General features: G+C 45.3%; 1 non-coding gene across 1 annotated transcript; it reads right to left on the bottom strand.

Moving 5' to 3' along the window:
• Nucleotides 1-4,546: 4,546 nt before the first annotated feature.
• Nucleotides 4,547-4,620, bottom strand: TRNAI-AAU. The gene has a single exon. It is a non-coding gene; the product is annotated as a tRNA-Ile (tRNA).
• Nucleotides 4,621-6,725: the final 2,105 nt, after the last annotated feature.

Here is a 6,725-nt window from a genome sequence, read left to right as displayed (position 1 = left end):
CGCTGCCGCCCTCAGCCTCCGGCTCCGCGTCTGCCATGGCGGCGGAGACGGGGACTCGAACGGGGACTCGAACCTGGGTCACCGAGCGCTGGCGACTCCAAAGTGCGTCACCTGGGAAAGGGGCGGGCTACGAGTGCCACGCGGGCCAAGACACCTCGGAAGCGACCGTATCTGGCTGGGTGGGTCGGTTGTGGATCTGAGCTAGCTTTGTCTTTCGCCAAACAGCAGCGATTTCCCCAAGGACCAGTAATCAACCCAGCAGACCGACTTTAGTTCCTTGATATCTGTGGTGGATGTATTTAATTCCCAGCTGTCACCTCCTCCTGGAGCTATCCCGGATCTCCCAGGCTGAGGTCTTTGGGATTCCAGAGCCCCCCGGCCTAATTCCACACTATTCAAATATTCTCAAAGGCGTCATTCATCAGAATCACCTGAGGCACCTGTCTAGCTATGCAGATTTCTGGGCCCCACCCTCAGACATTCTGATTTATAGATCCAAGAGCCGACTCAAAGTTTGCATTTATTCCCAGCTTGCCCACCCAATGCTTGAGTGGGAAAACTCTAAGACACCCTTTAGGGCCGGACGCAGTGGCTCGCTTGAGCTCACGAGTTAGAGACCAGCCCCAGCCAGAGCAAGACCCTGTCTCTAAAAATAGCTGGGCGTTGTGGCAGGCGCCTGTAGTCCCAGCTACTTGGGAGACTGAGGTAAAAGAATCTCTTAAGCCCAAGAGTTTGAGGATGCTGTGAGCTGTGACTCCACGGCACTCTACCGAGGGCGACAAAGTGAGACTCTGTCTCAAAAAAAACGTAAAGTTTGCATTTTTAACAAGAGCGGTTCCAGCCCCTCAATTTTTCCTATGTCCACCCACCCGGTGTATACCCACCCAACCAGACTGGGTGCACTTTGAGGGCAATGATGATATATTGCTCATTCAGTGCCCAGAACAGGCCCTGGCCCACAGTGCATGCTCAGAGAATGAATGATCGGGAGTGGATGAATATATGTGTATGAATGAATGAATGAACTCTCTCTTTTCACATTTTAGTCCTGTGCATCCAGCTCCACGGCTTCTTCTTCAGCCTAATCTCTTTTCTTTACTATGGTGGCTCTGTGTGTCTTCCCACCATGTCCTGTAGCTGCAGGTGTGGACACTTCTCAGCTTCTCTCCTCAAGGAAGGCAATAGGGCTTCTGTCAGCAAACACCTCAGTAAGCTGACTTAGTAAGCACTTAGTAAGTCACCATCCCTTCCCTGTGGGATATACAGTATAGGTGGCAAGAAGGAGAAAACTGGCATTTGCAGCACACTATAATGAGTGCCATCATTTCAACAAGGGGGAGACCGTGGAGCAGGTTGGTGGCAGAGAAGGTTCTGGAAAAACTTCTGGTCATTTTTAAAAATCATTTTTCTCCCAAAAGATCATCATTATCAGCATCAATACTGGTCATGCTTCTTGTTGTGTTTTAATTCATTAGTGGAACTCACTAAGGGTTGGCCAGTAGGGAGATTGGGAGATCAGATTTGTGATATTTGATTCAATTCTGTAATCTTTTTGTTTAAGTTTTCTTTTTTTCTTTTTTTGTTTGTTTGTTGTTTTTTTGAGATAGAGTCTCAAGCTGTCTCCCTGGGTAGAGTGCCATGGCGTTGTAGCTCACAGCAACCGCCAACTTGGGATCAAGCGATCCTCTTCAGTTTTTCTATTTTTAGTAGAGATGGGGTCTTGCTTGTGCTCAAGCTGGTCTCAAACTCCTGAGCTCCTGACAGCTACCTCAAACTCCTGAGACTGCAGGTGCCTAGCACAATGTCTGGCTAATTTTTTGTATTTTTTTTTTTTTTGAGACAGAATCTCAAGCTGTTGCCCTTGGTAGAGTGCTGTGGTGTCACAGCTCACAGCAACCTCAAACTCCTGGGCCCAAGAGATTCTCTTGCCTCAGCCCCCCAAGTAGCTGGGACTACAGGCATCCATCACAATGCCCAGCTTTTTTTTTGTTGCAGTTATTGTTGTTTTAGCTGGCCCTGGACTGAGCTGGAACCCGCGAGCCTTGGTGTATCTGGTTGGCATCCTACCCACTGAACTACAGAGCACCGCTGCCTAATTTTTTGTATTTTTGGTGGGGAGAGGTTCCTTGCTCTTTCTCAAGCTGGTCTCAAACTCCTAAGCTCAAGAGATTCCTCCCATCTCAGTTAACAAGATTGCTGGAATTACAGGTGTGAGCCATCATGCCTGGCCTGTTTTTTAACTTTTCAAAGAAAGTTCTTCTCATCCTCCGGTCCTCAGATGTCAGAATGAGGCAAGAAAATAAAAGCAGAACTAAAAGAATCTGTCATAGCTGCCCTGTGTAGGCCGCAGCCAAGCCGCAGGCATTTCTGTTGTCTGTATGTTTCTCCCTTGACAAACAGGGGCCTAGATTGTACCTAGTAACTTCCCTGGACTTCTGTCACCTTTGAGGGCAGGTGGTCTGACCAGTCTCAAGGTCGAGGGTGATTCTGACCTTCCCCCTTGAGCCCGGGACCTTGAGGATGATGTCATGTCTCTCTCTGTTTTATGACCCACATGTGCACTCTTACCCTAAAAAGTGGATAAAAGAGAGGTAAAAGATTGTCAGGGTGGGGTGTGGGGTGGGGCTCAGTTTTGGAGACACACTGGTGTTCCCATTTACCTCCTCACCCCCCCACCCCAGAATAAACCCGCTTCCTCTAATCAACTGGTGCCTGGAGTCTTTTGTCTGTGTCGGTTTCCTGCTACAAGAAAGGTCCCCTTCTTGAAACTTGGATAAGTTTGATGAGGAGAGGTCCCCTCCAACTCCTAAGCCAAGAACTGCCCGTATGGAACATGGTACCCCATTTTATCTTTTTTAACTTGTTAGGAAGGAAAAACTTCTCCTCTCCCCTCTTAGGTTACATGTTTGAAGGAATTTGAATTAAACTGACAAAAGACAGATTGAAAAGAAAAAAGACAAAATTAAGCCATGCATTTGTAATAATATGAATAAGAGACTTATGGGAAAATATGACTCCAGGAGGTGGAAAGAATTTGGGATTTATATACCATATTAATAAGGAAAGGGGAGGGGCAGAAAGATACTTTTGGGGAAAAAAGACTTCAGGAGAGACACAAAGAAGGAAGATTTGATGATTTTGTGACAATGTCTTTCTAGGTGTGGTGCTCACTTCTCTTCAGTGATAAGAGTCAATCTTTCCTAATTGCTCCGCAGGAGGGGATTTATGACAATAGAGTTCTTTTGAGTTATTTTGGGAGACTCTGTTTTTTGCAGATAAGAGGTTTCAGGAATTCAAATGCCTTCTACTAAAAATAATGTTCATGCTGCAGTGGGCTTATTCTGAACCTCTTCTAGTTCAGATAAGTTTGTGTTCAGGGCAGCAATCTCCAACTCTCCGTGCTGTGTTCCTACATCTAACAAGGTGCCTGGTACACATATATTGCAAGGTGTGTTTGTGCAGGTGTAAGGTACAAGGTATATGTGTGCAGATGTCTGTTTTAGGTGTCAGCAGTCCCAGGTTCTCCTTCTAACAACAGTCCCATTAGCTGGTGTTCAGCTAATAGCTTTTACTATACCCTGAGCACTCATCAAAAGCTTAAGCCTGTGATCTGTGGACTTGGAACTGCTATTTAGGTCAGAGCTTAACACATACTTGAGGAAAGAACAAATAATATAGTAGAGTTTTCCTTTGCAGATTTGTCAAAAACACCTGGAGGTCCTGCTGGATCCCAATATAAAATGGCATTGACCCTAGAAAATAGTTTTTTTGTTAAACTGAACACACCACAACACACCATCCCATGAACCATGTGCCCTCTGGCCGCAAAATGCAGTACCAAGACAAAGAAATGTGAAGGCTAAGATTCCTCTGAAAAGAAAAAAAATTAAAAAGGCAAGAGAATATTTCAGATACTTCCACAACCAAAACCCATCACTAAAAGCATGGTAGTCATTCACTGGCTAGTCATGGCTTCTTGTGGATTGGGATTTGTGTCTCTCATTTCTCCCATCTACTCCTTTGCTTCCTGCCTAGGACACTGCCGGCCATATACTAAGCTCTCCATAAAAGTTTGTGGAATGAATTAATTCCAGACCTGGACTTGCAACTCTAAGAACAGCAGGAACACTGGGGTACCCGCGAGAACCTCGGAACACTAGGCAGTGACGTTTATGATATCTGTCTTCTTTAGGCAGTGCCTCCAGGCAAGCCTAAGTCTCAGGAAATGTCGGGGGCGGGGGTTGTCTTATTTGCATCGTTTGGTTGTCTTTGAGTTTCTTTTAAAATGATAGATTTTTAAAGTCCTAACCAACGACCCTTCTGAAACAGACCCTACGCCTGACCGCTCGTAGGCGCCGGAGGTCTAGTGGCCACGCCCGTGTGCGCCGGAGGCTCTGTACTTTCTCCCCAAGGGACTCCTGCGACAACTTCCTGGCCGAGTATAGCAGGATTTCGCCCCTCCCTCCTGTGTGCATTCCTTGAAAGTAATGTTTAAATTTAAAAAAAGGTCAAAATAATTTTGTAAATTTTGAAAAAGCTACAGGACTGGCCCGTACGGGGATCGAACCCGCGACCTTGGCGTTATTAGCACCACGCTCTAACCAACTGAGCTAACCGGCCACCCACTGTCAGAACGTCACCGAAACGCCTACAAAGTCTACAGTACTCCCACGTACGGAGAAGCGTTTACTGGCTAGGTCTGCAACGCTGGCTGCCTCCCATTTGGCTCTTGTCTTCCTCATCGTCATCCGCGTTGGCCAGATGAAGAAACTGAGACCCATGGTGTACTAAAGGAGAAACGGAACTGTTTCCTGCAGCTAATCCAAGGCTTTCAACAGGGAAAATGCAAATTGCACAAATGAGGACGAACTGTGCAGCAAAAAGATTTCACATTCCAACTCAATGCTATTTTTATTATCTCTGAGAATGCATGCAGCGAGGAGACTTCGTGTATCCAGAGTTTTTAGCATGGTTAAATAAAGCTTAGAAAATACGGAAAACCAAAAGGAAATAGAGTCACTGAATTCCCTACTGTTCAACAAACAACGGCAGTTGGGGTCTTGGCTTCCTTCCTTTTTTTTTTTTTTTTACTTGTACAGATGTATTTAAAAATTTATATATTGGAATCTAAACCCTTAGACATAATTTTTAATTTGCTTTTTGTACTTAGTATCCCATCATAAGCCTATCCCTAAGTAACTGCAAGTGTCATTGCATTATTTTCTCTTTTGCAAGCACTTTGTCACGTGAACAGAACATGTCAGAGGGTATGTTTCCCTGAATGGAAACACCGCTTTCATGTTTCATTGAGTGGGTAAGTCACAGCTTTCTTCTCCTTTCTCTCTCTCTCTCTTTTAGCATCTGGGAAAATGTTTTCATTTTGCTTTGACTTGTTAACTGAGCACATGAATAAATCACATGGTAGAAAGCAGAGGGTTAAAATAGCTGCTGAGTGTACAGTAGTACAGTATCCATCCCAAAGGGATAGGGTCTGTATCCCAAAAAGGAGGGCGGATGCTAGGAGGACAAAACCTAACTATGGCCACTCCCCATCCTATATTTTCCTGGGGCCTGTTGGTCTCTGAGAGGGCCTGACCATGGTGTGCTCCTGTGGCCTTCTTGGCTCCAGGAAGAGAGAACCACTTTTTCATACACTCTGCTTCTCTTCTGTGCCTACTCCTATAAACTGCTTCAGCATCATAGAAGTTCCCAGTGGCAACCAGCAAACACCATATCTAGCTGATCTTAACAGATTTTATTGAAATAATGTTAGGCAGCTCCCCCTACCAGGAGCAGGGCTAGAGGACAAGGTATAGGAAAATGAACACTTAACTAAGACACAGCACTCATTAAACCTGGCAGTGGAATCAGCTGTGAATAAAAAAACACCTAATTCCTATGTTCACTGAGCTAACAGATATTAGAGTGAACAGAGAATCTTAGGTATTGTGCTGAATATACATAAATGGTGCTGGAGGTTGGTCAAGTTTCTTGAAGTCTGGGACTCTTAACTGTTCAAAGAACAAAGATAAATTGAGCGTAGGCCAAAGAGGGTAAAGCCTTCTCATTATGCAGGCATCCTTCATACAGCTGAATATCCAGAGCACACTGTCTGGCCTACTATGTGTTCAATACATAGTTCAACTGGATGAGTGAGTTAATTCAAAAATCATCTTACCTTTTAAAGCAGTCATTTCTCTGTTCTTGAACAGATCAAGTCATTTCTAGTCCTGAAGCATTTAGCAAATAGAACTTCAGGGCCTGGCCAGGCATGGTGGCTCACTGCTGTGATCCTAGCATTCTGGGAGGTGGAGGTGGGTGGATTGCTTGAGCTCAGGAATTTGAGACCAGCCTAAGCAAGAGTGAAACCCCTGTCTACACTAAAAATGAAAAAGTGAGGCAAGAGGATCACTTGAGCCCAAGAGTTTGAGGCTCTCCATGGTACTCTACCTAGGGTGACCCAGTGAGACTCGGTATCAAAAAAGAAAAAGTAAAAAAGGTTGAATTTCAGAGCCTGGTGAGGTGTCCCACACCTGTAATCTCAGCACTTTGGGAAGTCAGCAGGAGGATCACTTAAGGCCAGGACTTCTGACCAACCTGGGCAACATAGGGAGGGTCCATCTCTACAAAGAATAAAAACAAATTAGCTGGGTATAGTGGGGTGCAATTGTGGTTCCAGCTACTTGGGAGGCTAAGGCAGGAGGATCACTTGAGCCCATGAGTTG

Source organism: Otolemur garnettii, unplaced genomic scaffold (assembly GCF_000181295.1).
Source record: "Otolemur garnettii isolate 467f Iridium unplaced genomic scaffold, OtoGar3 scaffold00149, whole genome shotgun sequence".
Taxonomy (NCBI): Eukaryota; Metazoa; Chordata; class Mammalia; order Primates; family Galagidae; genus Otolemur; species Otolemur garnettii.
This window is presented reverse-complemented; position numbering and strand designations above follow the sequence as displayed.